This window comes from Sus scrofa, chromosome 10 (assembly GCF_054392235.1).
Source record: "Sus scrofa isolate SSC_HxYL_T2T_F1_AM1 chromosome 10, Sscrofa_HxYL_maternal_Yorkshire_Landrace_v2.0, whole genome shotgun sequence".
Taxonomy (NCBI): Eukaryota; Metazoa; Chordata; class Mammalia; order Artiodactyla; family Suidae; genus Sus; species Sus scrofa.
Window position 1 is genome coordinate 80,052,754 of NC_139392.1, and position 19,578 is coordinate 80,072,331.

Below are 19,578 nucleotides of genomic sequence, written 5' to 3' on the forward strand. Positions count from 1 at the left end.
AACCCACTGAGAAAGGCCAGGGATTGAACATGCAACCTCATGGTTTCTAGTCGGATTCGTTAACCATTGCGCCACGAAGGGAACTCCTATGCTGAAAATCTTGATGCCAAACAACAGTAATGTAGTAATTTTCTTGATTCTATAATATGCCTGAAATTATTTGTGAATACTCCTTTTTTTTTTTTTTGCTTTTTTAGGGCCACACCCATGGCATATGGAAGTTCCCAGGATAGGGGTCCAATTGGAGCTACAGGTGCCAGCCTACACCACAGCCATAGCAACACGGGATTCGGATTTGAGCCACGTCTGTGACCTATACCACAGCTCACAGCAATGCCAGATCCCCAGCCTGCTGAGCAAGACCAGGGATTCATTCCCGCTGCACCACAACGGAACTCCATGTGAATATTCTTTTTTTTTTTTTTTTTTTTTTTTTGTCTTTTGTCTTTTGTTGTTGTTGTTGCTATTTCTTGGGCCGCTCCCGCGGCACATGGAGGTTCCCAGGCTAGGGGCCGAATTGGAGCTGTAGCCACTGGCCTACACCAGAGCCACAGCAACATGGGATCCGAGCCGCGTCCGCAACCTACACCACAGCTCACGGCAATGCCGGATCGTCGACCCACTGAGCAAGGGCAGGGACCGAACCGGCAACCTCATGGTTCCTAGTCGGATTCGTTAACCACTGGAACCACAGGAACTCCTTTTTTTTTTTTTTTTTTTTTGTCTTCTTTTTTTTTTTTTGGTCTTTTTTTTTTTTTTTTTTGGTCTTTTTGCCATTTCTTGGGCTCTCACAGCATATGGAGGTTCCCAGGCTAGGGGTCGAATTGGAGCTGTAGCCGCCAGCCTACACCACAGCCTCAGCAATGTGGGATCCGAGCTGCATCTGCAACCTACACCACAGCTCACGGCGATGCCGGATCGTTAACCCACTGAGCAAGGCCAGGGATCGAACCTTCAATCTCATGGTTCCTAGTCGGATTCGCCACGAAGGGAACTCCCTGAATATTCTTTTTTATGGATTCGCCTGCCACATATGAAAGTTCCTGGGCTAGGGATTAACCAGGAACTGCAGCTGAGGCCTATGCCACAGCCATGACAACACTGGATCCGATCCACATCTGTGACCCACACTGCAGCTTACAGCAACGCTGGATCCTTAACCAACTGAATGAGGCCTGGGACTGAACCCGCATCCCCATGGAAACAACATCAGGTCCTGAACCCGCTAGCTACAACGGGAATTCTCCCCCGCTCCTTTTTTTAAATTGAAGTATGATTGACCTATAATGCTATGTTAGTTCCAGCTGCACAAAGTTTGTGAATATAGCATGCAGAAGTTCCTGGGCTAGGGACTGAACCCATACCATAGCAGAGACCTATGGCAGTGACGACGACAGATCTTTAACCTGTTGTGCCACCAGGGAACTCTTGAACATTCTTATATAATTACACTAATGTTTTCAGTGAAGCATAAAGTAAAACCATCAGCTGAGAGGGAGTGAAGCAAGGGTGTTGGAGGTGTCAGCACAGAGGAGAAAGTCTAAAGTAGTCCTTCCCAAGAATGTGTAAGGGAATTTGCTAGGCTGTATAGGAGGATCCTCTGGCAGTATTAATTCTGTACCTGGGGTTGTGGTCATAAATTAATGTGACAACAATCAGTGGTTGTGTGACTTTCTGCCATCATGGAGGCTACTCACATGCAGTCATGGGATATATATGTAGGGGTCTAGTCAGGGTTGGGGTTTTTCCAGGCACATGCAAAGAAGAAAGGGGCAAGGGGGTTAAGAATATTTTCAGGGGAGTTGTGCTGGATTACGGGACCTAAGATGAATAAGGAAGGAGGTGAGACCATGAGGGCAGTGATGGAAGTGAAAAAACAGGCCAATAGATTAAAGAGCCCCATAAGGTCAAAAATAGCCAGAGCAGGGGATCTAGAATTAGTAAGTTTGAAGGACAAAAATTAAAGGCGAAAGGGTAGGATGCTTTGAAACCATGATTTTGAGGTGGAAAGAGCTGTACAGGATGGCATGAGAATTTAGCAGAAGTAGGACATTAGAATAAGACTTGAGAAGAAATAGGTTTTTCTTAAGAATCCCCAGAGAATTTGGAGACGACATCCTAGATGTCCTACCAAACATGGGACTGTATTTGAATCATTTGAGTTCAAGTATCACAGTACCAAGTAAACCTATGGAGTAAACCCTGCAGGCTGGAGGACTGGCGGATGTCCAGGTGACTGACTTCTCAGTTGTATTTTGGGATCCTGACTAGAGTGGTTTTGAACTCTGGTGCAGTACCAGATGCATGTTGGATTCAGTCCTGGCTCTAGAACTAAGCCAGGAGTACATCTTTGCTGGGAGTACCATGCTTAACCAACTATTTAGTAAATTAACCTGCATGGGATATTTTGGCTTTTGAACAAGACTCCAAAGTCAGAGAACTGATTGAAACTACATGAGATGGTCCTTGAAGCTATAGTTCAAGAAGGGAAGTTTTGGGCGGAAGAAAGCATTGTGTAGGTAGGATTGTGTTGAGTTTCCGAGCGAGATCCAGGCTGAGGAATTCCAGAGGTGAAGGAATAGCTAGTGAGAGAGGACCATGGAAAGGAGCGTGGACTCTACGGCCACAGAATTCTTGAACGGTCCTTGGCAGGCATGCTTTGATTGATCCAATGTTCTTATCCTGGTGCCTCTGCTGGGAGAAGATCCCCTGCAGGCTGGGCCTGTACTGCAGGGCAGGCAGCTAGACAATAATGGAGGCCCTGGAGGAGGCCGCATACTGTCAGAAACTGTGGATATTGGATTAGGACAAGAGTCAAGGACTTCGATTTGTGACTTGGCCACACCTCAGAGAGGCTCAGTAGTGACAGGTCTCTAGGAAAGGGTAGTGAAGGACAAGAACAGGATGCTGATAGAGGTGACCTGTAGTTTCAGAGCTTTGGATGACTTGGTGGTTGTGGCTGACTGCTGGGATAGAGACAGCTGGGACTCATACACCAAAGTTTTTTTGTTTTTTATTTTGTCTTTTTGCCTGTGGCATATGGAGATTCCCAGGCTAGAGGTCTAATCAGAGCTGTAGCTGCCGGCCTACACTACAGCCACAGCAGCACCAGACCCAAGCGGCGTCTGTGACCTACACCACAGCTCATGGCAATACCCAATCCTTAACCCACTGAGTGAGGCCAGGGATCAAACCTGTAACCTCATGGTTCCTAGTTGGAGTCATTTCCATTGCGCCACGACGAGAACTCCTGATTCACCAAAGTTTTTGATTGTGCGCTAATTGGAAATAGAAAATACCTCTGCATTTGTGTTACTGGGTTTTTTGTTTGTTTGTTTGTTTGTTTGTTTTTGTCTTTTTAAAATTTTAGGACTGCACCCACGGCATATGGAGATTCCCAGGCTAGGGGTCGAATCCGAGCTGTAGCTGCTGGCCTGTACCACAGCCACAGCAACACAGGATCCCAACCACATCTTCAACCTAGACCACAGCTCACAGCAACACCAGATCCTTAACCCACTGAGCGAGGCCAGGGATCAAATCTGCATCCTCATGGGTGCTAGTCAGATTCGTTAACCACTGAGCCATGATGGGAACTCCTGTGTTACTGTTAAAGAGGGCTTTGTAAAGAGCTCTAAGATGAGGGCAGGGAGCTTTAAAGGAAAAAACAGCCTGAAGTAGAGCCAGTGACTGCTGCTACCATTCACAGTGATGTGTAGCATATGTAGAAGGCAATACTCAAGATTTGAGCCTCAGAACCCAGCAAAATCAAGATTCCAGAATAGGATGTGACAGGGAGAGATGTTAATCCCTGCTGTCCCCTAAGAATCCCTGGAGTTATTACGAGATTTCTCCCTCTCTATAGGACAGGACAGTGAGACATTTTAATCAAAACATTTTTCTTCATCTCATTTGTAAATTTTTTTTTTTTTTTACAGCTGCACCTATGGCATATGAAGGTTCCCAGGCCAGGGGTTGAATCAGAGCTGCAGCTGCTGGCCTACACCTCAGCCACAGCAACACAGGATCCGAGCTGTATCTGTGACCTATGCTGCAGCTTGTGGCAACACCAGATCCTTAACCCATTGAGCAAGGCCAGAGATCCAACCCGAATCCTCACAGAGACAATGTCGGGTCTTGAGTCACAACAGGAGCTCTTGTAAATGTTTTCTTGCTTAAAAATAAATTCTTAGTGTTCCCTGGTGACTCAGTGGGTTAAGGATCTGCTGTTGTCACTGCAGCAGTGCTGCTGTGGCACGGGTTTGATCCCATGCCTGGCAACTTCCATATGCCATGGGGCACAGCTAAAAAAAAATCTTATGTAATTGCTTATTATTCATTTATTTATTTAATAGTTATTTCTCCAATACAATTTTTTTTTCTACTGTACAGCATGGTGACCCAGTTACACATACATGTACACATTCTATTTTCTCACATTATCATGCTCCATCATAAGTGTCTAGACATAGTTCCCGGTGCTACATAGCAGGATCTCACTGCTAATCCATTCCAAAGGCAATAGTTTGTATCTATTAATCCCAAGCTCCCCAACCACCCCACTCCCTCCCCCTCCTCCTTGGCAACCATTAATAAGCCCACGAGTAACAAATGCTGGAGGGGGTGTGGAGAAAAGGGAACCCTATTGCACTGTTGATGGGAATGTAAGCTGGTACAACCACTATGGAGATCAGTATGGAGATACCTTATTATTTATTTTTTGAACAGATATTACATATCCATGCTATAAAATTCAGAAAGCAAAAAAAGGTATACAGTAAAAAAATAAGCAACCTTCTCACCTCAGTTTCCTAGCTATTCAGGCCTCCATTGTTATCAACTTCATTTTTTTTTTTTTTATAAATTTCTTTTTCTTTCTTTTCTTTTTTTTTTTGGTCTTTTTGCCTTTTCTAGGGCTGCTTCCCATGGCATATGGAGGTTCCCAGGCTAGAGATCTAATCGGAGCTGTAGCCACCGGCCTACTCCAGAGCCACAGCAACTCAGGACCTGAGCCACGTCTGCAACCTACACCACAGCTCACGGCAACGCAGGATCCTTAACCCATTGAGCAAGGCCAGGAATCAAACCTGAAACCTCATGGTTTCCAGTTGGATTCGTTAACCACTGTGCCACGACGGGAACTCCTGTTACCAACTTCTTGAGTATCCTTTATGAGATATCTCAAGCTTTTTTTTTTTTGACCACATTTGTGACATGTGGAAGTCCAGGGATGGAACCTGCTGCACCAGAGCAGTGACCTGAGCCACAGCAGTGACAATTCTGGATCCTTAACCTGCTGTACCACAAGGAATTTCATCAAGCATTTTTTGTAAAGATGTGAGTTTATACATTATTTTTCCTCACACAAATGGTAGCATATTTAATATAATCTGCGTATCATCATTTTTCACTTAATGATATGTCGGGTATATCTTTTAATATTTCTGCATATTGAGTTTTGTTTTTTAGATTTTGGCTGCACAGTATTTCTTCTTTTTTTGCCTAATTAGAAACAGATTTTTACTGACATTTTCTTTTTTAATTTTTTTTTTTTTTTTGTCTTTTTAGGCCTGCACCTGTGGCATATGGAAGTTTCCAGACTAAGGGTCAAATTGGAGCTGCAGCTGCCGGCCCACACCACAGCAATGCAGGATCTGAGTCTCATCTTCGACCTACACCACAGCTCACAGCAAAGCCAGATCCTTAACCCATTGATCGAGGCCAGGGATCAAACCTGCATCCTCATGTGGATACTAGTCAGGTTCATTACTGCTGAGCCACAATGGGAACTCTGACATTTTCTATCTTTTTATTTATTTTGGGGAGCTTTTTAAGAAACGATTTTTTTTTTGTCTTTTTACCTTCTGAGGGCCTCTCCTGTGGCATATGGAGGTTCCCAGGCTAGAAGTCTAGTTGGAGCTGTAGCCTCTGGCCTACGCCACAGCCACAGCAACTCGGGATCCAAGATGAGTCTGTGACCTACACCACAGCTCATGGCAATGCCAGATCCTTAACCCACTGAGCAAGGCCAGGGATTGAACCGGCAAACTTGTGGTTCCTAGTTGGATTTGTTAACCACTGCACCACGATGGGAACTCCTAAAAATGATTTTAATTTTTTTCCATTATAGCTGGTTTACAGTGTTCTGTCAATTTTCTGCTGTACAGCAAGGTAACCCAGTCACACATACATACATACATTCTTTTTTCTCACATTATCATGTGCCATCATAAGTGACTAGATATAGTTTCCAGTGTATTTTCTTTCTTTCTAAAAAAGTTTTACTGAAGTATAGTTGATTTACAAATTTGTGATAATGTTTGCTATACAACAAAGTGATTCAGTTATATACGTCCATTCTCTTTCAGATTCTCTTCCTACATAGATTATTACGGAATATTGGGTAGAGTTCTCTGTGTGTCAGAAGTACCATCACTTCTAATTATGATACCCTTCTTTACTTCAGGTATGTAGAACTTGCCTCAGACCACAAAACGAGTTATTATACTACTTAAACCAGATAGAATGATAACCAGATATGTTTGTTAAGTGAATGTATACTTAAGTGAATGTATACTTAAGCTATTTTCAACAAAGAATGAATGAGAAAAGAAGTTGCATGTACATGTATTATGCGTCTTCTACCTTACAGGCTACTTTGAAGAGTCAAACTCTTTTTTAGGGCTATACCCACAGCATGTGGAAGTTCCCAGGCTAGTGGTCAAATTGGAGCTGTAGTGGCTGGCCTACCCTACAGCTTATGCCAGATCCTTAAGCCACTGGGCGAGGCCAGGGATGGAACCTGCATCCTCATGGATACTGGCTGGGTTTGTTAACCTGCTGAGCCACAATGGGAAATCCGGACACAAATTCTTGAGACTACTCTTAAACTACGAATGGGAGTTGGGGGAGGTTCTGGTGGGGAAGAGCACACACACCACAACAGACATTGTTGCAGAGGTTTTCCCAGGCTCACACTGTTCTTTACCACTGTTTGTAAAGAAAATGTTCATTCTGTTGCAGCCAATGAGCCTCCATCTTCTACACCAAATACCGTTTCGTGCCTTGGAGGCGCTGTGCGATAGCTCCCAGGTAGCACCTTTACTGCTTATTAGCCTTTACATCTCTAATCTGAAAGTGTCACAGTAGAGAAATGTAAACATGTAGGAAAAGAGAAATGTAATTACCTGATGAAGTCATCTATGTTCTTGGAATGGGCTCACTTGTCACAAAAACCTTTGCTGGTTAGAATTTGCTGTATTTTATCTGCTATGCTGAAATCTTCTGGTATTATCTGTTAATATAAGATCCAGAACAAATGAACAACATATCTTTAAAAAAAAAGTAGCATCTGGAGTTCCCATCATGGCTCAGAGTTTTTTTGTTGTTGTTTTTAAGGCCGCACCCACAGCATATGGAAGTTCCCAGGCTAGGGGTCAAATCAGAGCTACAGCTGCTGGCCTACACCACAGCCACAGCAATGCCAGATGTAAGCCGTGTCTTTGACCTTCACCACAGCTCATGGCAACGCTGGATCCTTAACCCACTGAGCAAGGCCAGGGATGGAACCCTCATCCTCATGGATACTAGCCCAGTTTCTTACCCACTGAGCCATAACAGGAACTCCAGATATATTTAAAATCTTAATAGCTACTGTCAAAGTACCCTCTAGACTAAGGGTAAGGGTACTTCCATTGGCTCCCCGCCCCCCGCCCCATGCAGCACAAGCCTCATTCTGTGGCCAAAGAACACAGGCTAATTTTAACCCTGAAGTGCAGATTGACCCTAGATGACTGAAGCATTTGGGGTCAGTGAGGCAGCTGAATGTCGGATTACATATGAGTAACCTGTCTGTTGGTACAGCTTTGGGAAATTTTATACCTGTGGCTACTCTTGTGGATCATACCAGGTGAGCATCAGATATCTTGGCATGGAGTTCCTGTTGTGGCTCAGTGGTTAATGAATCTGACTAGGAACCATGAGGTTGTGGGTTCGATCCCTGGCGTCACTCAGTGGGTTAAGGATCGGGCATTGCCATGAGTTGTGGTGTAGGTTACAGATGCAGCTCGGATCCTGAGTTGCTGTGGCTGTGGCGTAGGCAAGAGGCTACAGCTCCAACTAGACCTCTAGCCTGGGAACCTCCATATGCTGTGGAAGTGGCCCTAGAAAAGACAAACAAAAACAAAAACAAAAAACCAACAAAAAAACCCCCAGATATCTTGGCATCATTAGTCTCTTTTGTTGGTCTCATATCCTCTGTCCACCCTTTAAGCTTCTTTTCTTCTTGTTTATGTTTCCCTGGGCAATTTGATTCTATCTATGGCTTCATACTTCACAGATGCCTTCCAGATCTATACTTTCAGATACAAACCCATGTACTCTTCGTTCCCCTTTGTACGCTATTGAACACACGCTAGGAAAGTTCAGGATTGAGACAGGACACTTTGATGTGTTTGAAGGTAAGTGAAAGGAATGTTCTCTCCTGCACAAGGATGGAATGGTGCGTAAGCTTCAAGAGAAGCCAATGACTGGTCAAGACTGAACGGCAACACTAAGTTGTCCCGTTTGACATCTCAGCTTCATATAGGAGGGTGAGAAGTCATGGCCCCAAGGTCTCAGCCGGAAAAGGAAAATAAAAGTAGTGACTTGACCACTGCCAGAGTCTTGTGATGGGCCTCGAAGGCTCCAATTTCTTCCTTTATAATCCATCCTCCGGCCCACTGTGGATCTTTCTAAAACATAAGTCCTATCTCTGGCTCGAATGTCTTGCCTTCCTGGCTTCCAGAATAAAATACACAGATTTTAGCACAAGGTCATTAGACATCTGGAGTCCTGCCTTCCCTCCGAGCTGCATGTTTTTTCTATTCTTTCTTCCCACCCATCTCAGATGCCCTCATCCTGAGTGCAGCAGTGAAGCTAAACTTCTTACTGCTTGACACCGCCTTTTTATTCCTGGTTCACCTAGTGAATGGAAATCTGGTTGAACAGTAACCTCTTATGAATTCTTTTCTACTCTTCTCATCAAGAATCCTTGGGACAGTACTGCCAGAGAAGTGAGTGCACACTTGTGTAACTGCAATCATCATATTACTCCATGCTCATCCATTTAGTCTATCTTTTTTTTTTTTTTAGGGCCACACCCACGGCATATGGAGGTTCCCAGGCTAGAAGTCCAATCAGAGCTACAGCCACTAGCCTATGCCACAGCCACAGTAATATGGGATCCGAGCCGTATCTGTGACCTACACCACACCTCAGGATAACACCAGATCCACCAAGCAAGGCCAGGGATTGAACCTGCATCCTCATGGATGCCAGTCGCATTCGTTTCTGCTGAGCCATGATGGGAACGCCACAATCATCCATTTAGGTCTGTTACCTGGATACCACGGAGCTTGACATGCACTTCCCCGAGGCCAGAGTCCCCCTGCCCTGGTCATCCTCATAGTCCCAACAGCCACAACACCTGGCACACATTAGGCACTAAACACATGTTTGTTGGCAAAATGACTGAGCCCCCCGTCTGGAGCAGCACAGGTGATTTGGGGCACACGCTTTAGTCTCACCTGGGATCAGTATTCTTTATTTGTAAAAATGTTTTTCCTTTCTTAACATTGTGTAATCCTAGGATGATAGATACATCTCAACTCTGGAAATTAAAAATGAGGAAGTATTACTTTTTTTCAAGTGACTGTAATCACACTTCTTTAATAGGAAATCTGATGGGGGCCTGATTTCTTACACTGACTAGCCGTTTCAGGTTTGCTTTTACTGAGCATGAGATATACAGATCTGCCATACCATAATCAAAGTGTTTGATGCAATTGCATGATTTATTCAAGGCAATACCAGAACTTCTTCAACGTACATAAACATTTGTCTCATATTTTTCTGGTAGTTTCCCCTTGCATTTTCCCCCCAGCTTTGTTAAAGTATGATTGACTATGTATATATATCTGGTTGAAAAGTAATCTCTTACAAAGGTTACTATATATATAGTGTTTGTATAACGTGTTGTTTTTGGGAAAAAAAAATTTTTTTTGGCTGAATCCTGGGCATGTGGAGTTCCAGGGCCAGGGATCCAACCCATGCCATGGTTGTGACATGCACCACAGTTGCAGCAATGCCAGATTCTTAATCTACTGTGCCACAAGGGAACTTCCTGGGAAAACTTCTATTGTGGTAAAATATGCATAACATAAAATTTACTATTTTCACCATTTTAAGTGTTCCTCCTTAAATTTTATTGGCAAATAATTTCAAGGACATCATTCCAATGCCCTCCCCCCACAATATAATATATTGAATATCTACCTATGTCAATATATGGGTTTCCTTATATCCAGTGGAAATCTGCATATTATCCGAGAAATCCATCACTGGTAATGAACAAGTATACCATATTTTGGGCCATTTTGTTTATGAGAATGTAATGACAATGCACAGCTAAACTTCTCTACAGGCCTGAGAGCTTTAGAAGGAGGCTCGTACCCAAAGCCAAGATAACTATTTTGGTGACGAATGAAAGGTTAATTTTAAAATGTGTGAGAATAGTTTGAACTTTAATTAGGTTTTAGAAATGGTCTTTCAGCCATTTTCTTTCTTCTTTTTCTTGCTTTTTAGGGCTGCATTCGCAGCATATGGAAGTTCCTGGCCTACATCACAGCCACAGCAACGAAGGATCAGAGCCACATCTGTGACCTACACCACAGCTCACGGCAACACCGATCCTTAACCCACTGAGTGAGGCCAGGAATCGAACCCAAAACCTCATGGTTCCTAGTTGGATTCTCTCTCTTTTTTTTTTTTTTTTTGTCTTTTTGCTTTTTCTAGGGCTGCTCCTGTGGCACATAGAAGTTCCCAGGCTAGGGGTCTAATTGGAGATGTAGCCGCCAGCCTACGTGGGATCCGAGCCATGTCTGCAACATACACCACAGCTCATGGCAACGCCGGATCCTTAACCCACAGGGATCGAACCCTTAACCTCATGGTTCTTAGTCAGATTCCTTAACCACTGAGTCACGATGGGAACTCCCCTAGTCGGATTCTTTCTGCTACACCACAATGGGAACTCTTTTCAGCCTCTTTCTTTAAATTTTACTCCTAGTTTTTGTGTATACATATTTAGACTGGCAGGAAAGGTAAATATAAAATTAAATCATGATATTTTGAGCGTCTATTTTCTCTTACCTGGGACAACCCATATTTCAGAAAAAAAGCTATTTTCTCAAATCAGTTTTATTTATCATGAGAAGCCAAAATCTTTAGAGTGAAAACAGTTTTAAAAGATAACCAGAAATGATCAAAGGTGAGCTGGCACTGCAATATAAAAATGTTCTTGCTCTCTTTCTTAAGTATTGTCATGCTGTTCAGGTTTAAGCAAGGCAGGTTTCTTTCTTTTTCATAGCTGGGGGATGTTAGAGTAAACCAATGCAGCTGTTTTTGTGTAAAATGATTTTTAAAAATTCTGCTGACCTTTTTCTGCCCTCAAATAACTTTAAGAGCAGTTGGACATAAAAACTTCAAACTTTACATATTCATGGCTCTCTGAGGAATACAATCATTGTTAGTCTGAGAAAAAGCTGAGTATTTTTTTGAGTTGGAAAGCTCTAATATTACATGTTTGCACATGCTTGGTACGTTAGTATTAGTCTACTGATGAAAACTGATATGAGACTTTTATAGCATATGTGTAGATGCTGTTTTTTTACTTTATTTACCATGTCACAGAACTTACAAAGGCATATGGAATTTATGCTGTAACCTTCATATTGAACTTAAAACTTGACATCTGTTCAGCAATATAAAAACAGAGATCCTACTACGACATCTCAGAAGTCATATAGAAAATCTTACGATGGTGACTCTGAGAACTGATCTCAGCTATGTTCATACCCCATCAAAGGAGGCCTGAGTGTTCTGGTGCTCCCTGGGAAAGTTTTCTTTTTTCTTTTTTTTTTTTGGAAGACTCCGTGAGAGATTTTCACACACATTCCAGAGAGAGCCCTCAGCAAAGACTGGTGATGGCTAGTGTGGTCAGGCTTCTGACACCTGGGGTTTAAAAATAACTTTCATCAGAGTTCCATTTAGAACATGGAAGGTAGTTAATTCTTCACTGCCTCATATATAACCCCCAGAATGTTTGGCCACTGCCCAAAATGCACGCCCTTTGTATCCTCTTCTCCTCTGGTTTGAGTTCCATATTATGATACATTCTCTTTTCCCCATTCATCTTCCAACTGTTGTACTCTGATCTCTGGAACTGCTTCACCATAAGCAAACCCTTCTGTACCCTAAGCCTTTTTCCAAAAGTCTTCCTCTATTTTTTTTTTTTTTTCCGGCTGTGGTGTGCAGTGGCTTAATGTGGGATCTCAGTTCCCAGACCAGGGATTGAACCCTGGTCGCAGAGGTAAAAGTGCTGAACCCTAACTACCAGGCCACTAGGGAACTCCCACATCTTTCTCTGTTTACTCCAAGAGATGCTTCTTCTACCTACATCTCTTATAGTTGCAGCAGTGTTATCTTTCTGCTGCTTTCCATCCCTGTAAAAAACCTGGTCACACCATAATTTGGTGTGACATACATTACTTATAAAAGAAAGTAAAAATCAAAACTCTCCCTAACCCCCAACTGGGAGATAAAAACATGGTTGAATTTTTGAGTATATCCTTCAGAACATGGGTAGTGATTATACTACGTGTAGTTTTTTTCTTCCCATCACAATATACTGTATGTTTCTTTTAAAAATTTTACTATGAGTTATTTCAAACATATAGGAGGGAGTTCCCTCTATGATGCAATGAGTTAATGACCCAGCTTGTCTCTGTGGAGATTCTGGTTCCATCCCCCGCCCAGTGTGTTGCGGCAGCTGTGGTGTAGGTTGCAGGTCTCACTTGGATTCCTGGCCCAGGAACTTCCACATGTCCCAAGTGCAGCTGAAAAAGAAAAATAAATAAATCAAATATGTAGTGAAAAATACATGGAACTCTTGCATATTCCCTAGCTGACTTTATGAATTTTAATAGACAATCTATTGGATGGCTTCTGCTTATCACTTCAGGTTCATTCTTTAACTTTCTGTACCCTGCGGAGGGCCCCGGGAGGCTGGCTGGTCTGGAGTGGTCCACTGCCTCATTCTCTGGTTTCCAGCTGGTTTGGTCCATGGGAGGAACTGGCAGGAGGAAAAGTAAGGGTGGGAGGTGGGTGAGGTCAGCGTATTCATTCCTTCCGCTCTGAAGCTCCATCCCTGCCGGTTGCTGCTTGTTGGCTGAGTCCTATTACTGAAAACCCTGGTTCCCGCAGGACAGTTGTTTCCACATAGCTCCTCTCTCTCTGGGTTCTGATCATCTCCTCAGGCCTAGGGGTGAAACAGCTCTCTGCTGTGATTAGCGCCTAGATAACTGTCCGAAGCTGTATGGGCTCAGTGATATCCCCCTCCCAATTCATATGCTCAAGTCCTAACCCCACTACCTCGGAAAGGATCTTATTTGGAGACGGGGTCTTTATGGAGAGAACTGAGTGAGAGTAAGGCCATCAGGGCAGGCCCTGATCCGATGTGACAGGTGTCCTTCTTCTTTTTTTCTCTTTTTTTTTTTTGCTTTTTAGGGCGGTACTCTTGGCATATGAGGTTCCCACGCTAGGGGTGGAACCAGAGCTACAGCTGCTGCCTACACCACAGCCACAGCAACACCAGATCCGAGCCGCGTCTTCAACCTACACCACAGCTTACGGCAACACCAGATCCTTAACCTACTGAGCGAGGCCAGGAATCAAACCCGCAACCTCATGGTTCTTAGCTGGATTTGCTTCCGCTGCACCATGACAGGAACTCCCACAGATGTCCTTCTCAAAAGGAGAAATTTGGACCTAGAGACAGACATGCTGAGGAAGAAGATGTAAGACACAGGGAGAAGAGGGCCATAGACAAGTCAATGAGAGAGGCCTGGAACAGACCCTCCCCTCACAGTCCTCAGAAAAAGTCAACCCTGCTGACACCTTGATTTTGGACTTTCATCCTTCAGAACTGGGTCACAATAAAATTCTGTTGTTTAAGCCACTCTGTCTGTGGTACTTTGTAATAGCAGCCCTAGCAAACAAATTCAGCACCTTTAGAAAGAGTTCCTTCATTTAACAACATCTGATGATCCCATTTGAGTGTGATGTCTGTTGCCTGTTAGGAATGGACTGATTGTTAGATCTATGATCTATCGATCTATGCTTTATTTGCTTCAGATTTTTCTTTTTTCCTGTTAAGAAACTGAACACTGGGGATTCATGAAACACTTTCAGGTCAATACAACTGTTTGTACAACACTCTGAACATCTTTAGGAAGCCTGATCTGGAGCACTCCTCTGACATGGGCCCATGTCTAGACTATTTTCACCCTCATGGAGGAAGGATTCTTCTGGGACTGCCTGTCCCTTCAGGGTGCTGTGATTCATTGGCTACTTTGACCACAATCACCCATGGAATCACTACCTAACAATACTGTTTCTGTGCATGTGAATGTTTTAATTGCCCCAAATTAAAACCCATAAGCAACTGTTTGCTTTGTTTTGCTTTTATTGTAAAGAGTTGAGTTTGTAAGCATTTGTCTTAGCATTTCACCCCAGGCCTTTTATTTTCCAAATTACTACTTCCTTTTTTGTTCCCAGCAACTCATTAAATACAAATTTTTGTTTTGTTGTTGTTGTTTAAAGAACACCACTAAGAAGAGGAAACTAGAGTTCCTGCTGTGGTGCAACAGGATTGGAAGCACCTCTGGAGTGCTGGGACTCAGATTTGATCCCCAGCACAGTGGATTAAGGATCTGGCATTGCCACAGTGTGGCACAGGTTGAAGCTGTGGCTTGGATCTGATCCCTGGCCAGGGAACTCCATATGCCATGGGGCAGCCAAAAAAGAAAAAAAATAAAAGGAAACTTTGGGTGTTCCTGATTTTTTTTTTTTTTTTTATGGCTGCATCTGTGGCATCTGGAAGTTCCTGGGCTAGAGGCTGAATCAGAGCTGTAGCTGCAAGCCTACACCACGGCCATGGCAACACCAAATATGAGCTGCATCTGTGACCTACACTGTAGCTTGTGGCAATGCTGGATCCTTTACCCACTGTGTGAGGCCAGGGATGGAACCTGCATCCTCACAGAGACAATGTTGGGTTCTCAGCCCACTGAGCCACAATGGGAACTCCTGGTGTTTCTGACTTTCATTATTTGTTTTTATTTATTTATTTATTTATTTTTAACACCCATGGCACATGGAAGTTCCTGGGCCAGGGATAAAAGCCATGCCACAGCAGCAACCCAAGCCATTGCAGTGACAGTGCTAGATCTTTAACCTGCTGCACCACAAAGAGAACTCCCTAATTTTAAAAAAGGGAACAAAAATGAAAAAAGCTTTTCTCTGGAAGTACCCTATTAAAACAAAACTATTCTTTGCCAAATTAAATTTTAATGATGTTGAAGGTAGTGAAATCAAGTTTCATGCTCACTTGCCTACCCTAGATAATTAGCAAAGCAGGTCTTTAAAAGAGAATTAGCAGTTTAGAAAAACTGAAGAAGAACAAAAGTTTGGGAAAAAAGAAATTTAACAGCCTTGGGGAATATATAACTAGAAATTGAAAATTCAATCCATATTACATTTTGAGCTACTGAATGTGATTTGACGCTATGGAAAAGTGGCCTGGTAAATCCCTCCAACCACCGTCCATCTTAAAACATGGCACTGAAAGCAACGTTTGTCACTTAGGTTAGTATTTCACTGGGGCTTTCAAGATAATATGCTGTCCATTTTTTAATAACATTTAACATGTTCATCTCCCTTTGACTGAGCACTTATAGCAAAATTATTAGTGCTTATGGATTACTGCAGAGAGTATTTATGCTGTTTCCAGAAGCCACTTTTATCTGTTGGAAAAAAAAAATCCCACTGTAGGATTTCCAACCTTTTAGGCTCATGTCTGACTCTATTAGCTCCTAAAGAGAAGAACCATAAATAACCTTCCCATTTTACATTCTATGCTTTTAGCTAAAGCATTAATCACAGAGGTTTTTTCTTTTGCCTCATGAGAAAAGCCAGTCTTACAGTTTGAAAATTTGGTTTACAAAATATGGTTTTTTAGGGTAGGCAGGAGGGGTCAAGCATAGAAAGAAGGGATCTTTGCTGGGCTTTCTGAGTAAAAAACCTTAGGAACAAATGGGCCTTTTTCTCTCCAGGACCAAATAATATCTCAGAGAGCTCCCTAGTAATAAATTTGGGGGAAGGGAGTTATATTAACTCTTTTAGGTCATCAGGATGCTCGTTATTCATCATAGTAACAATGCACTTGAGTCATCCTGCAGCCCTGAGCAACTGATGTGACTCCAGGAGAGCTTAGCGTTTAAACCTGCTGCCCGGGTAATGTTAGAACAACATTAAGGCTGATTAAATGTGTTTCTCTGAAATTCACATGCATACAATTTAATTATCATTATCATTGTTTTTCTTGTCATTGAAGTGACAGGTATTCTTGGGTATATTTTATTCAGTAAATAGGCATTTCCGTTTTCTTACAAAATGATAATGGGAGGGCAGTTTTGAATGCAATTCTTGATTTCCCTCTCTTTTTTAAAAAAAGGCACTTCATCATCCTTAGGAGTTAGCTTGGCAGAGCTTGATGCTAGTTCTGGTTCAGCCATTAATTCCCTCCATCATTTGCTTCTTGAACAGGGTTTATGATAGGTCAGTAACTCATTTCTGAGCCTTGAAAATTGCTTGTTTGATTTTACCTACCGACACAATTTGCCTTTTGATTTTGTTAATGCTTCCATATTATTTCTGATATGACTTAGGTTAGCTCAGACTTTTAAGGAGCAATTTCAATTGATTTGGATTAATAGCAGTAGTAATTTACTAAATGGCAGTGTTATTCATCCTTAAATATATATCTGTTCTTAAAGTTTCCAATTTCTATAATAGTTGTAAGTGGGAGTAAAATGACTAAACTACCACACACAAATTTTTCCAATGCTTCTCAAAATTGCTTTGAAAAACCAAACAACACATCATATTTTCTTTCTACTCTTCATGAGTCTTGAGGAACTTTATCACACTGTTTTAACTTGGTATCTCTCTTTTTTCTCATTCTGTCACCTTTAAGCTTTTGGTCTTTCATTATTTAAATATTTTTGTCCCCAAGAGACTCAACTTAGTTGATAAGTAAAACATTCCTTCCATGAAGGAATAGTATGTTTTTACTTTTCTGATGGATGAACTATATAGACTCTCTCAAATTTCCTCCTTGCCTAGGCTACTTGGGTGCTTAGAACAAAAGGCTATTCTTAATTCTTAGAACCATTTTATCTTCTTCTATTTTCCCCTCAATTCTGATTTTTTCTCTTTGTGTTTTAAAGCTTTGTTATAGATATCTTTGTTATTCTAATCATTTCAAGAACAGATAAAACCCTATGTGTTTTTCCTAAATAAGCAGATCAACAAGTGTTTTTAGAGCAAATGGGATGTTGTAAAATCTGTATCAAATGATCTGAAGAATGATTTACTCCTCTAGTATTTTGGCAGAAAGTTCCCTGTCATTTTGACATGACAGGGAAGGAGATGGGAAATCCTGAAAAGTTAATATTGTCTGTTAGATTAATGGAATGAGGACTGATAAAGTATAGGAAATACAGAAAGTTATATTTATCAATTGTCTGAGATTGTAAATTAATATTGGTGCCCACTATGAAAAAACGCTCAACATCGCTAATTACTGGAGAAATACAATGAGTTACCACCTCATATCAGAATGGCCTTCATTAATAAGTCTACAAAGAGCAAATGTTGGAGAGGGTGTGGAGAAAAGGGAATCCTCCTACACTGTTGGTGGGAATGTAAATAGTACAACCATTATGGAAAACAGTATGGCGGTGCCTCAGAAAACATGCCATTTGCAGCAACATGGATGCAACTAGAAATTCTCATACCAAGTGAAGAAAGTCAGAAAGAAAAATACCACATGATATTACTTATATGTGGGATCTAAAATATGGCACAAATGAATCTATCTACGAAACAGAAAAAGACTCACAGACAGAGAGAGGAGGCTTGTGATTGCCAAGGGGGAGGGGGGAATGGAATGGGATGATCTGGGAGTTTGAAGTTGGTAGTTGCAAACTTTACATTTATTACATTTTTTTATTAAAACTTTTTTTTTTTTTTTATGGCTGCACCTGTGGCATACAGAAATTCCCAGACTAGGGGTCAAATCAGAGCTGCAGTTGCTGGCCTATGCTACAACCACAGCAACGTGGGATCTGAGCCGCATCTGGGACCTACACCACAGTTAACGGCAATGCCAGATCCTTAAATCCTTAACCCACTGAGCGAGGCCAGGGATCAAACCTGCATCCTCATGGATACTAGTTGGGTTTGTAACACACTGAGCCACAGTAGGAACTCCCAGACTATTACATTTAGAATGGATAAGCAATGAGGTCCTACTGTATATATAGCACAGGGAACTATATCCAGTCTCTTGGGACAGACTATGATGGAAGATAATACAAGAAAGGGAATGTAGGAGTTCCCGTCATGGCACAGTGGTTAATGAATTCGACTAGGAACCATGAGGTTGCAGGTTCGATCCCTGGCCTTGCTCAGTGGATTAAGGATCTGGTGTTGCCGTCAGCTGTGGTGTAGGTCGCAGAAGCAGCTCCGATTTGGCCCCTAGCCTGGAAACCTCCATATGCCACGGGAGCGGCCCTAGAAATGGCAAAAAGACAAATAAAAAAAAAAAAAAAAAAGGAATGTATATATATATGTATGACTGGGTCACTTTGCTATACAATAGAAATCGGCACAGCATTGTTAATCAATTATCCCTTAAAGAAAAAAAAAGTTTGGTGCCCACTACGAAGATAGCCCTCCATATTAGTGGTAGGATGGGTTCTAGGAACCCCTTCGGATACTAAAATCTGTGAATTCAAAAGTCCTTTATTTGAAAAGGCCTCGTACAGTTGGCCCTCTAAGTCCTCAACGTATTCCACCAAGCTTGCACTGATCTTGTTCTAAGTTGATCTGTGGTTGGTGGAATCCGTGGATGTGGAACCTGTGGATGGAAGGCAGGGCTGGGTGACTGTAATGCAGGTGGTGAAAGAGGGTATGTGAAGGTCAAGTCGTCCCATTTCCTTGTTCTGTGCTGATCGCCAGTGACAAAGTACAGGACGCCCTCCTCTATAATACGCGCCTTGGCATATGGAATATTTTAAACTAAAGAAACTTGAGAAACAGAAGATGCAGGAAAAATTCTCTGACCTCCTCCATCTCCCTTGAAGTGGGTCGTGAGACCCTCATGGGAGGGACTCTTCCCCAATCCCAGGGAAAGGACCGTCCGCATCTTGAGGGGAGGGACTGGGAGAGGAACATGCACATCAAGCAAGCCATGCTGTTTCTCCAGTTGTCTACCTTTAGCGCCTATCGATTTTTCTACAAATTTCCACTTTTCATCAAACTTAGTATAAAAAGGCTTAGGATTAACCACTCCTTTGCATTTCCATTTCCTTATGAAGTCTTCCATGTCACCTAGAACTTGTATTACATAAATCT

The 19,578-nt window shown here is 42.4% G+C and overlaps 1 long non-coding RNA gene across 2 annotated transcripts in view; it reads right to left on the bottom strand.

Moving 5' to 3' along the window:
* The window catches only part of LOC106504246 (uncharacterized), a 63,484-nt gene that overhangs the window by 20,887 nt on the left and 23,019 nt on the right, over positions 1–19,578 (bottom strand). For both annotated transcript variants that reach the window (XR_014818044.1, XR_001299329.3), the window contains exon 2: positions 7,188–7,294. This is a non-coding gene — a long non-coding RNA (uncharacterized LOC106504246). The remainder of the gene's footprint in view (positions 1–7,187; positions 7,295–19,578) is intronic.